This window comes from Felis catus, chromosome B1 (genome assembly GCF_018350175.1).
Source record: "Felis catus isolate Fca126 chromosome B1, F.catus_Fca126_mat1.0, whole genome shotgun sequence".
NCBI classification, from domain to species: domain Eukaryota; kingdom Metazoa; phylum Chordata; class Mammalia; order Carnivora; family Felidae; genus Felis; species Felis catus.
Genome location: NC_058371.1, coordinates 29,170,830 through 29,184,312, shown reverse-complemented (window position 1 = coordinate 29,184,312; position 13,483 = coordinate 29,170,830). Strand labels below are relative to the sequence as shown.

The 13,483-nt window shown below is 38.1% G+C and overlaps 1 long non-coding RNA gene across 1 annotated transcript in view; it reads right to left on the bottom strand.

Annotated features, from left to right (window-relative positions):
• The window catches only part of LOC101095820, a 199,611-nt gene that overhangs the window by 20,533 nt on the left and 165,595 nt on the right, over window positions 1-13,483 (bottom strand). Inside the window, exon 3 of the long non-coding RNA XR_006596421.1 lies at window positions 3,449-3,496. This is a non-coding gene — a long non-coding RNA (uncharacterized LOC101095820). The remainder of the gene's footprint in view (window positions 1-3,448; window positions 3,497-13,483) is intronic.

Below are 13,483 nucleotides of genomic sequence, written 5' to 3'. Positions count from 1 at the left end.
GTGGGGGGTGGGGGTTGTGGACAGAGGATCTGAAGCAGGCTCTGTGCTGACTGACAGCAGCAAGCCCAATGCGAGGCTTGAACTCATGAACCTTGAGAGAATGACCTGAACCGAAATCAGATGCTCAACCTACTGAGCCACCCAGGTGCCCCTGGATTGCATTCTATTATCCAGTGAAAGAATCTCTTCCTATTCATAGCAGGTTTGATAACGAACACTGTGGTGTTATTGATAGATATGAATTTATTTCTACCATCTTATTTTGTTTTTTAACCATGCAATTTATTTGTTTCCTGTTTTCTCCTTTCCTAACTTTTTGGATACACTGAACTTTAAAATTTTCTTTCCTCTACAAATTTTGGATGCTTCAAGTCTCTGGCTTATTTTTACTTCCTAAATTATTTTCTTTCAAAGTTGGTCTTCCAGCAACATGTGATTATTTAATTAAATAATACAATACAAAGATGAGAAAGAATTCTAAGATGACTCTCAGATTCCCACCTCCTGGTATATAAACCCTGAATAATCTCCACATCTTGAGTGTGGACAGGAACCATGAATATGATGGACAATTATTCATTTGATTAGGTTGCATTAAATGACAAAGATAACTGGATAGTCACTATAGTAATTATGTGACATTATATAAAAAGTCCATCTTAACAGACTAGAAAATACCAGGCAGAAGAAGTAAACTGCCATCTTGTAAGAGCACCACATGGTTAGGACTTGAGAAAGGCCTCTAAGAGCTCAGACTGAGTAAACTAGGGCAAATATCCAACAAGAAAATGGCTTCAGTTCTATAACCACAAGTAACCAAATTCTGTCAACCACTTGAATGAGCTTGGGAGAAAACTCCATTCTGTGGATGAAAATGTAGCTTGAGTTTGTTGGCCTTGTGAGACCCTGAGCAGACAGTACATACATACCATGCCCAGATTTCTGATCTATAGAATTGTGGGTCTTGTTTTAATTCAGTAAGGCTATAGTGATTTATTATGCAGCAATAATAACTAAAGGTTTTTGGCCTGAGCAACTGGAAGGATGGAGCTGTGCTGAATCAAGATGGCTAAGACTGCAGGACACGGCCTGGTGTACGTCTTCTCATCTAATAGGAGAGAGAAGCTCTGAGAGAGATGACATAAAATATTCGCAGAACCAGAAAAAACTGTGAGGAACAAACAGGTCTCTGTTGTAGAATTCTACCCATAAAAACTTTAGGAACACATTTGTCTATCTGATCCTTCACTGTTCACTCAAAAAGTTGATTCATAGCTAAATAATGGAGGTGTTTTCTCAAACAAATGGAAATACGCTTAAGTGGAATATAAAACTGATATTACTTTTTTCTTAATTCTTAAGCAAATATGCTACCCTATCCATAGAATTTACTCTAATATGCTTTCAGAAAGGTTTCTTTTATTGTCTTATGAATAATGTAGGCATGCTGTAGGCTCTTGACCTTTGATGGCAACCACCCTAGTATTGGCCAAAGGATAAATGCTTCTGTTGGTGGCCTCAAAACTACCTACAGGTCCAAACAGCAGCTGACTCATCCTAACCTACACACAAACCACACCCCTGTCACCTTCCTGAAATGACACACACTATTCCTACCCCTAATATATGGGAAGCATCCTTCACTATCCATTCAAGTGTTTGAAAAGATAGCTGTTAAATTTGATGAGCATGTAGTAAAAAAAATTTAACCTTGCCCAATGAGTGGTCTTGCCTCTGCCCTTGACTCCTGGGAAGCAAGCTCTAAGCCATTGGCATGTCCTCACTGATAAGAGTGTCCTTGTTTATCTGAACCCCAGCAACTACCAACAGTCCAGCCTTGTGACTTGTTGTGCAGGCTTTGGGTAATATGGTATCAGCCCAACCTCCAGAGGAGCTGAAATTGAGGTTAGTCAACCATGTCTACATAACCAAGCCCCATTAAAAACCCTAGACACCAAGGCTCAATGTTCCAGAGGAACACATAACAACATACACACAGCTGACAATGTTCTGTGCCTAATGTTACTGATCATCCTAGGTGGAGCTAATGCTGCCATGACTCTGTTGGGAGAGGACAACCAGCAGCGCCGCATTGTGAGCTCTCCTGTACTCTGTCCCATGTGTCTCTTTCCTTGACTGCATTTAGTATGTTTCTTTTCGCTGTGATAAACTCTAAGCATGAGTCTAACAGTTTTCAGCAAGTCCTGTGAATCTTTCTAGCAAATTATCAACTCTGCAGATGTTCTTGGGTAGCCCCAAACTTACAGTTAATGTCAGAAGTAAGGGAAGATTTGGGGCAACTTCCCTAATCCTGCAAATATGACAACAAATTATAAACAGAGAAAACTTTCAGTCTTTATAAGGAACAGTAAATGAATAAATTACCTAAGAATACTCCCTTGGGAAAGTTCAAAAACACAGACCTCTTGCTTTTTTAATTTAGAACTTAATTTGTAAAGATATCACACCTTGGCTAGTTTTGCATCAGCATTGATAAGTGTTAAAAGAATATAACCAATAACACTTTCATTTCTAAAAACATGAAATATATACAATACGAATAATAGTAAAAATGACTGGAATATAAACAACACCTTCTGAAGCAAGATATTTGACTAGAGCATCTCAAACTTTAAAGTTCATCCATTTTTTTAATGTTTATTTTTGAGAGACAGATGGAGAAAGAGACAGAGCACGAGTGGGGGAGGGGCAAAGAGAGGCACAGAATCCAAAGCAGGCTCCAGATTTTGAGCTGTCAGCACAGAGCCCCATGTGGGGCTTGAATTCACAAGCTGTGAGATCATGACCTGAGCCGAAGTCGGATGCATAACCAACTGAGCCACCCAGGTGCCCCTAAAGTTCATCAGTTTGAGACAAAGAGAGCTATTTTTTGACTAGCTTATTTCTTCACCTTAAGAAGTAAATAACCTTATATACAATCTAATAGCACAAAAGCACAATGTGACTAGAGCTTTCTACTATTCATTTTGATTTTTCCCAGTGTGATCTACATTCCTAGGCATCATATTTCCAGAAAAGTATGTTTGCTCAGAATGTTTTCAAAAAGGAGAATAAAATATCCCAAGAAAAGACACTATCTGGGATTTTCTGACTCCAACGATGAATCCAAAGTCTCTCATCAGTAGTTATCATCTGAGATTCAGGCAGGGATGAAATGTTACGATCAGTACAAATGAAGGGCACTGCTGAACTAAACTCACAAGCCTGGTGTGACATTGAGTCCTTCAATATTATCAGTGTACACTTAGATCTGAAATTCACATGATAAAAGGCTTTGATGTTCCCTTTTATGTCTCAAAACAGTGAGAAGCCTAAAGCAAGAGAGAGTACCTTGCATAAGCAGGGACAAGAGATATGAGACATGCAAAGAAACAATCTAAAAGACAGGTAGGGAAAAAGGCATAATCAATATTAACTTTGTAGTTACCTTCATTTATGCTGGTTCTACTTCACCCTAAAGCTTGCTTTCTAACAGCTGAAAATAAAGAAGAAAATATTGTCTTAGTAATCCATAAACAGTTTGGGGAAATTTGTTAGTTTAGGTAAGAATCAATTCTGTGATCACAGGTATTAGTTTTTAAAACTGTTAACTGAGCCAACTTCACCACCGGTATGAAAGAGAAGTCCTTACGTGGCAATATATCTGTGAAAACAGGATGAAATGTCAGTAAAAAAAAAAAAAAAAAAAAAATCCCTTAACTTAAACCATGCTATTATTAATAATAGTATAAACTATTTGGACTTGTTCAGTTGCTTTTCTTTATGAACATGAGTTTAAATGTCACTATGATATCTAAACTTACAAAAAGTAAGAAAACAGGAAACTAGTTAATGAGATCTAAGTTAGTTGCCAAATTAAGTGATTCCAGCCCCAAAACCTTTTTTACTTTCTAACAGCATTTTCAACCACAATATCTAAGTAATTACTTCCCTCATTAATGTCCCTATCAAGTGAAAATTTTAGTGAGGTCTCATGGTCTCAGGAAAAAAAAAAAAAAACTTAAATACACGGCAAGTTCACAGAATAATCCTTTAAAATTCAAATTATATGGGGGCACCTGGGTAGCTCAGTCGGTTGAGTGTCTGACTCTTGATTTCAGCTCAGTCATGATCTCACAGTCCAGGAATTGAGCCCACCACTGAGCTCTGCACTGAGCGTGGAGCCTGCTTAAGATTCTCTCTCTGCCCCTCCCCTGCCACACACGCGCTTTGTCTCTTTCAAAAAACAAAACAAAACCTCAAATCTATGTTAAAAATATACAATTCTCATAGGTACTATACAAGGGGGGGGGGAAATCACCTTGAGAAATAAAGTAATTAGAAACAGAAAAATCCATATGAAAAACCAATTAAAGGTATTTCTAGTTTAAATGGCAATGCTTCCCAAACTTTGTGCTTAAATATCAAAGAAGATATACTCCTGGTAGAAATATAAATTGATAAATATTTTTTGGAGTCCAACTTTGTGATTTTCAACTTAAAATATACTGGCCATTAGTTCAAGATTTCCTGCTTCAAGGGGCGCCTGGGTGGCTCAGTCGGTTGAGTGTCCGACTTCGCTCAGGTAGTGATCTCGCAGTTTGTGAGTTCGAGCCCTGTGTTGGGCTCTGTACTGACAGCTCAGAGCCTGGAGCCTGCTTCAGATTCTGTGTCCCCTTCTCTCTCTGCCCCACCCCTGCCTGTGCTCTGTCTCTGTCTTTCAAAAATGAATAAACATTAAAAAAATTTTAAAAAGAAAAGAAATAATTACAGAGACTTTCTAAAATAATATATAATGATATACATGGCAGGTCACTAATTGAAAGAAAAAAAATTGAAAAAAAATGCACAAAGTGGGGGTGTAAATTAAATACAGCATAATACCCAAATGACTGAATGCACTGAAGCAATTGGTAATACTGTTGTGAGAGTATATCCACAATATAGTGAATCAACAAAAGCAAGCATTTCATAGAGTAGCGTTGTGGTTAAAACCTCAGCCTTTGGAAACAGAGAGCCTACGTTCAAATCCTGACTCCACACCTACTGGCAATCAATGCAACTTTGGGAAAGCTCACAGCTTCCTAAACTGTAAAGGGGGATAATAGTAGCATTAACTTTTATTAGGTCATTTTGAGGACTGAATGATTCAATACATGTACAGTGGTTGGAAAAGTACTTGATACATAGTAAAGGATCACTAAATTCTTATCCATCTAGTCAGATATTTTAAAAAGCAGCCAGGCAAGAATTTTAATAGAAGAGGAAGGGGGAATTAGCAGCGGTAAACTGCAATAGGAGTGTTTAACCCAACTAAATATTCTGATTGTTAGGATGCCTTTTGTTTGCGCTTGTCCAACAGAACATCATGTCCCAGTCACCAATCCCAAGAGAGGATTCCAAATGCTCGTACACATTGTATCTGGTACCAGACTTCCCAAGGAAGACCCAATGCAGTCAAGCATTGGATGAAACAATGTTTTACTTACATAGAGAAGAGACAAAGCAATACTAGGTTTAATCATGGGTCGCTCACGGTAGCTAATGCAGGGCAATTTACCTACACGTACCCTTCTCATACTGCAATGCAAGGACCTCACCCTTCCCATGTGGAGTCTGAAACACTGACAGAAGCTGAGGGCATGCCTGAAGGCCATCGACATACATGCTTAAACAGAACAAAGGAGTATATACTGAGCTAGAAACAGGGATATTCCCACACAAGGCAGTAAGCCTGGCACGGGCTGTATGGGCTCTTTATCTCTTGGTAAGGAAGTGTCTCAGGCTCAAGGCCCATACTTATGTGTCTGGGTGTTGAAAGATCACATGCAGAAAACAGCCTTTCCCAACAGCAAGTAACAGAAAATTCAAAATGCTTTAAACAACAAATATAGGAAAATGACTACTGTAACTTCAAAAATATAAAGAGTGTATGCATTTCAGGGTTACTTTGATTCTTCAGTGCAACGGTGATTTGCCGTGATGCATCACTGATGAATCTCTCCTATCCTTCTACCTACTGTCATGAGGCCAAATTTGCTGAAGCAATATCAGATATAACATCTTCAGACACATTATTCAGAAAGAGAGAAAGGGAAAGTCTTACTTCATAGCTCTGAAAGAAGAGCAATGAAAATTTCCCTCTGAATAAAAAGAGGAAGATCCCTGACATTCTGGGACCCACAGAGCTTCACGCAAGATTTATTCATAATGCCAAAGCTCTGGATCTGTGGATTATAATATTTCATGTAGTCAAGCCCAGAAATATTCTCTGCAAGACAAGTAATCACTGAGACTTTCACTAAGGGTGGTACAATCAATTTGCTGTGTAACTATTTATATGAGAAGAGGTTTTAGCCATTCTTCAAAAGAACAAAGAGTGGCACCACAGCAAATCATTTACTTGGACTGCAAAAAAAATCGTGAAAATTAATAATTTCTTCTTGTTTTAAAATAATTAGATAAAATTTTTAATTTAAAAATACCTCCTGAAAATACTACAATAAGACTTTTGCTTTCAGACATGATGAAGTACTGGTACCAGACTAGGTTTCCTATCATAAACCTCTAGAAGTCTGGACACGATATATGTAACAACTATTGTCAGACATTGCATAACCAGCATCCCAGGATTGTGTTCTCCGGAGGAAGGGAAACACAAGAGGTGAGCCCTATGATTCTGCAGCTTTCCACCTGGAGACGTTTGTTGGACTTTGGAAGAAGGAAAGGAAAACGAGGCAGAGATGAGCAGTCTCTGTGAGCTGAGGAAATGGAGATCAGAGTTGAAGGAGGTTGGGGCAGCTCATTCATGTGGTATGAAGCACTGAAGAGGAATTCTGTAGACAGGGAACTGCAGAACGCTGCAGAAAAGCTTCCCTGAGTCTTTGCCTATATGGTGACCTACAATGTGCAAGGGGGAGATGAGGAAGCTGGGTGAAGAAAAGTATCCAGGAGAAAACACCCACTGGAAATGAGAAAGCCGAACTACAGGAGCACTTGCAGAGACTGCAGAAAGTCCATACCTAGGGGTAAGGCTAAAACAGCCCCAGAGTAAAGGTGATCTTGCATACACTACAAAAACCCAGAAATAAATCTTAAGAGTATGAAGATGATCTAGAAAGTAAATTAACTTCATGACATAGAAAAATTTCAAAATCTTTAAAGGAAGGCAGAGGGTGGGGGTCCAGACACTCAGCAAAATCCAACATCTAAATGAAAATTATGCCACCTGTAGAACAGAAAAATGTCACCCTATCCAAGAGAAAAGTCACTTAGCAAAAATGGACAAGGAAAAGACAGAAATGACTGAATAAGCAGGTAGGGACTTTATAATAGTGATTATAAATACGTACAAGGACTTAAAAAGTTAACATGAACAAAAGGAAGCTGATATATGAACGCTTGGAGCAATTTTATTCATAATGGCTGCAAACTGGAAACAACTCAAGCATCCATCACTAGGAGAAATGTCTTACTCTGCTCAGGCTGCTATAACATAATAGTATAGACTAGGTTGCCTAAACAAATTTATTTCTTAGAGTTTTGGAGGTTGAGAATTCCAAATGCAGATGGCCAGCATGGTCCAGTTTTTGGTGAGGGCCCTCTTCCTTACTTACAGATAGCCATAGTCACTTTCTTGCTATATATCCTAACATGATAGAGAGTTCTGGTCTCTACCTCTTCTTACATTATAGGAACCCCATTCTAATGACGTCATCTAAACCTAATCACCCGCCACAGGCCCCATCTCCAAATACCACCACAATGGGATTAGGGTTTCAACACATCAATTTGGAGGGGGAATGTGAATATTCCATTAATAGCAAGAACAGACAAACATATTGTATTACATGCACACAGTGGATACTCAGTGATAAAAAGAAGCAAACTATTGATATATGTAACATGAATGAATTTTTTAAATGATAGCCTGGGCAAAAGTAGCTAGGAAGAAAAGTACATACAAGATTATTCAATTTTTATGAAATTCTTGAATAAACAAAACTAATCTATAGTGATATAAATCAAATCAGTGATTCCATAAGATAGATGTAAAGGGTACTGACTACAAAAGAAAAATACAAAGAGTTTTTAGGGAAGTGTAAGGATTCCATTTCTTAATTGTGGTGTTGGATTTATGGACATATACAACAGACAAAGCCAATGAAGTGCTCATTTAAAATGAATATATTTTAACAAATGTAAACTATACCTTGATAAAGTTTATTTTTAAAATACTGCAATGAAAGTAAAGATCACCCCCAAATTATACAAGTATAACAAATCGCTGAAAATGATTTGCTAAAGGAAAGAGAAAAAAATTTAAATATCAGTTTGTCATACTTAGTAGAATCCATGACTTGTATGAAACAATAGCATAAATCCAGATAAAAAAAAAAAGAAAAACTAATATAAATAGAAAAGAAGGAAAAAGACACAATGTAGTATAATATAATGGAAGATAAATCACAGTATTAGGATTTAAATGCAAATTGAGTCAATGAATCCTAAGACTAAACTTGGAAAACTCTAGTCAAATAGAAATAACAAATTTTTCAAAATACAATACAAAGATCCAAAATGAAAAAAAAAAAAAAAAAGGTTGATGGAGAAGATAAAAATAAGAATAAAGGAAATAGGGATTGAAGATAAAAGTTTCAGGAATTCTTAGGAAGACCCCACAACAATCACAGCAACTAGAAAAAAAGCCAAAACTAAAGCTCAACTGAAAAACACCTCATTCAACTGTCAAGGGAACTTAGTGTAAAGAGCTTATCACAAACTGTTCAAAGTTGAAAAGAAAAGTCTAAAAAGAGACTCACATAAAGAGACATCTTAGAAAAGTATATATTATCTTCACTGAGATAAATAAATCTTTAAAAACAGATTTTTTTAAATGGGTTTATTCACAAAGGAATAAAAATCACTCTCATCAAACTCTAAATGCCAAAATGGTAACAAAATGAGATTATATTTGTAGCTTCAAAAATAGTATGTGCCCAAAATTCTGAAATCAGCTACACTGCAACTCAAGCATGAATAAGCAGAAAGATATTCTAAAATACATACTGGGGCACCTGACTGGCTCAGTCAGTTGAGCATCTGACTTCAGCTCAGGTCTTGATCTCACAGTTCCTGAGTTCAAGCCCCACGTCAGACTCTGAACTGCTCTACTGACAGCCCAGAGCCTACTTGGGATCCTCTCCCTCTTTCTCTGCTCCTCCTCCACTCATGCTCTCTCTCTCTCTCTCTCTCAAAAATAAATAAACATTAAAAAAAAATACGTACTATATAAAGATTCTCTCACTTCCAGGTAGGCAGTAACATTTGTCCAAAGACCTGTGCTACCATCTAGAGCTAGAAAATCCAGATGGAACACAAAAGCTGTATTTTGAAAGCAGAAGAGAGTTTCTGAGGCAACAAGAATTAAATGAACTAATATTCTAGAAAGAAAGGAACAGAGAAGTTTACTGGCTTCTGCAGTTGCTTTTACCCTGGGGGATTTGAATACAGGCAAAAGATGAGGCTCTTGAAGATCCCAGTGCAACACCTGGGGTAGTGCTACTGCAGAGGAAGGATAAATCAGAAGAGTTTTAGGGAAACTGGGGAAGTGTCAAGCATTGGCAGGCTTTTCCCCCCAAACGGGTAGTGAACGCTCAAGCATTATGTGCCAAGAGACAAAAACATAAGTAGAAAACCCCTGAAGAGCAAAACAAGCTCTTTTGTCAGTCTCATAACACAAAGATTAGAATTTGAGACCCACAAAAAAAGAGTGCCCCCTAAAAAAATGCCAGAATTCTAGGGGCGCCTGGGTGGCGCAGTCGGTTAAGCGTCCGACTTCAGCCAGGTCACGGTCTCGCGGTCCGTGAGTTCGAGGCCCGCGTCAGGCTCTGGGCTGATGGCTCGGAGCCTGGAGCCTGTTTCCGATTCTGTGTCTCCCTCTCTCTCTGCCCCTCCCCCGTTCATGCTCTGTCTCTCTCTGTCCCAAAAATAAATAAACGTTGAAAAAAAAATTAAAAAAAAAAATACCAGAATTCTAGATGAAAATATGCAGGGCCAGGCTTCAGCCAGAGATAACCTAGCTTTTACAAAGCCATGACTCATCACATTTCCTTGTTGAATTAAGGCAATTCATCACCACTCTGTCCAGAGGAGGAGTAAGCCTCCCAGAAATCTGAAGCCTCTACATTTCTTTTACCTAACAGTGTCTGCCATTCATTCAAATATCCCTTCATTTGTCAAAGAGTAAGAGAAAAGTGACTAATAGAAACAGACCTACAGGGTAATCCCAATTTTTTTTTAATTTTTTTTTTTTACATTTATTTATTTTTGGGAGACAGAACGCAAGCAAGGGAGGGGTAGAAAGAGAAGGAGACACAGAATCTGAAGCAGCCTCCAGGCTCTGAGCAAGCAGTCAGCACAGAGCCCAACACAGGGCTCAAACCCAGGAACCATGAGATCATAACCTGAGTTGAAGTTGGACACTTAACCGACTGAGCCACCCAGCCACCCCAGGGTGATCCCAATTTTAGAGTCAGACAACAAGGATTTTAAAATGACTATGTTTACTTTTTTAAAATGTTTTTATTTATTTTTGAGAGAGAGCATGTTGGGGGGGGGGCAGAGAAAGAGGAGAACAGAGAATCAGAAGTGGGCTCCATTCTGACAACATGAGCCCAACATGGGGCTTGAACTCATGAACCACGAGATCATGACCAGAGCTAAAGTCGGATGCTCAACCAAGTGAGCCAATCAGTAGCCTCAAAAATGACAATGATTAATATGTCCAAGAAACTAGAGGAAAATGGAGAGGTTTAAAATAGGTAATTCATCAATACATTTAAACTATAAAGTAAAGAAGGATCAGATGGAAATTCTAGAACTAAAAAAAAACAAAAATTAAAACATAAAAAGCCTATCTAAAAGAATTTGTTAGCTAGGTTCAATAACACATTGTAACACAGCAGAATATAAGATCTGTCACATGGAAAACACATCAATAGAAAATAATCAAACTAAAGCAGAAATGGGGCAGGGGGTGGGAGGGTGGAAGAATGGAAAACACAGAAAAGAGAGCTAGACACAAATGGGACTCATGAAGACCTAATAAAATAAGTGAAGTCCCAGAAGAAAGAGAGAAAATGGGTTAAAAGCCATATTTAATCAGATATTGGAAAAAAAAAATTCTCAAAACCGATGAAACACTTTTGTTAACTATTGTACTTTCCTGATAGATTGAGCCTTTCATCCCTATAAAATCCCCCACTTTCTCTCTAGTAACATTTTAGTTTGTTTTTTTAAAGTCTATTCTATCTGATGGGGTGCCTGCGTGGCTCAGTTGGGTAAGAGTCCAACCTCGGCTCAGGTCATGATCTCGCGGTTCATGAGTTCGAGCTCCACATCGGGCTATGTGCTGATAGCTCACAGCCTGGAGCCTGCTTCGGACTCTGTGTCTCCCTCTCTGCCCCTCTCCCGCTCACACTCTGTTTCTCTCTCTCTTAGAAATAACCAAGCATTAAAAAGATAAAAATTAAAAAGTCTATTCTATCTGATACTTGTATGGCTACTCAACCTTTCTTATGGCTGCTATTTGCGTAATAGATCTTTTTCTACCCATTTAGTTTCAATCTCTTTATGTCTTTGAATCTAAAGTGTGTTTCCTTTAGATAGTACATAGTTGGACCTTGCTTTTTATCCAGTCTTATTTTTTTGATTGGATTACCTATTCCATTCACATGTACTGTTATTATACAGTTAGATTTATATTCATCATTTTACTTTTTGTTTTCAACGAATCTCATGTCTTTTTCTTCCTCTAGTTTTCCTTTACTGGATTTCTTTTGCATTAAGCAGATATTTTCTAATGATACATTTAAATGTTTTAAATTTTTTCACTGTAATTATTTCTTTAGTGGTTGCCATAGGTTTTCATATATGCTTTATGAGAATCAACTTCAAATTTATACTAATTTCAGTATAATATAGAAATGTCACTCTTATACAGCTCTTTGAATTTTCCTACTTTTGGTTGTGTTATTGCTATACATATTACATCTGTCAATATGACAAACTCAACAACTCAATATTATAATTATTACTTTATATGATCTGGGGTCTTCTGAAAGAGCTGAGAGAAGAAAGGAAGGAAATCTATATTTTTAGTCTTATTATATTAGCCTTCCTGTTTATCATTTCTGGTTTTCTCCATTGTATTTTGGGTTCAAATTACCATCTGGAATAATTTACCTAGCCCAAAAGGCCTCTGCTCCCACTCACTTCTTTTGCGCTATTACAGACAAATATATCACATTTCTACATGTTATAGGCCCAAGAATACATTACACACATATTTTGTACAATTGCTTCTTAAATCAGGTAATAAAAGAGAAGACATAGGCAGTTACACTATATTTTGTAATTACCTGCTCACCTTTACTGTTGCTCTTTGTTTTTTTGTGTGAATTCAAATTACTATCTAGAGTCACTTACTTTCAGCCTGAAGAAATCCCTTTAGTGTATCTTGTAGGGTGAGTGTGCTGCATTCAAATGCTCTCGGGTTTTGTTAATCTAGGAATGTATTTATTTCACAGGCTGTATCATCATGGAATTTACCACTCTCTTCCCAACTGTCTTTCAACCCAACCTCCACTGTTTTTGAGAGTTCCCTTATGCTCCAACTTCTCCATGCTCTACTTCAAATGAAATCAGTCCCTTGTGGAAGAGACCAGGAGGTATCTCTTTTATGACCTGTTTCTTCTTTGACACAGGGACCTCGAACTGGGTGTGGAGACAGTGATGTGTTTCTCTCTGAGTGACTCAACTTTAGGAACTAAGCATCTGGCAGGTACGCTATGCACAACTGTGCAGTAAACCCCAACTTCTCCGCTTACCCTCTGAGCATAGAACCACTGCCTTACACACTAGGACACAGGAAAATCAGGCCCCAGTGCTTTCAGGGGTGCCTCACTTATGATAGAGGCTCTGTTCTATGAGTTAGGGCTGGCATAAGAAGGGAACCCCCATCTCTCTCCACACTCATTCAGAACTTAGCAAAAGGTAAGGCCCTCTCACTGGATGCTTGGGGGGAAAAAAGCCCTATGTTTTGGCTGCACTGGTCCAGAATGGAGTTTCCCTCTCAATGAGCAGCGAGGGGGAGGAAGAAAAGGATCTGGGTCCAAATACCACAGACGTTCACCTTTTTTTTTACTGAATATTTATAGAACGTTACTGAATAGCTGTTTATTCATTAGTTGTATGTCCTTAGGATCATTTTCAGAAAATTTACATAGTTGTTTGTTTTGTTGTTGCTGTTGTTGTTATTGTTTTAATAATTTTCACCAGTTTCACTTGGGAGCAGGTCCATGGCGCTTCTCATGGTATTTGTCAAAAGTTGGTCTCCCTGGTAAACCCTTTTTAACCCACATCAAAATCTATCAAACCACAAACAGAATCATGTCCGAGAGGTCAGAACATATAGCACATA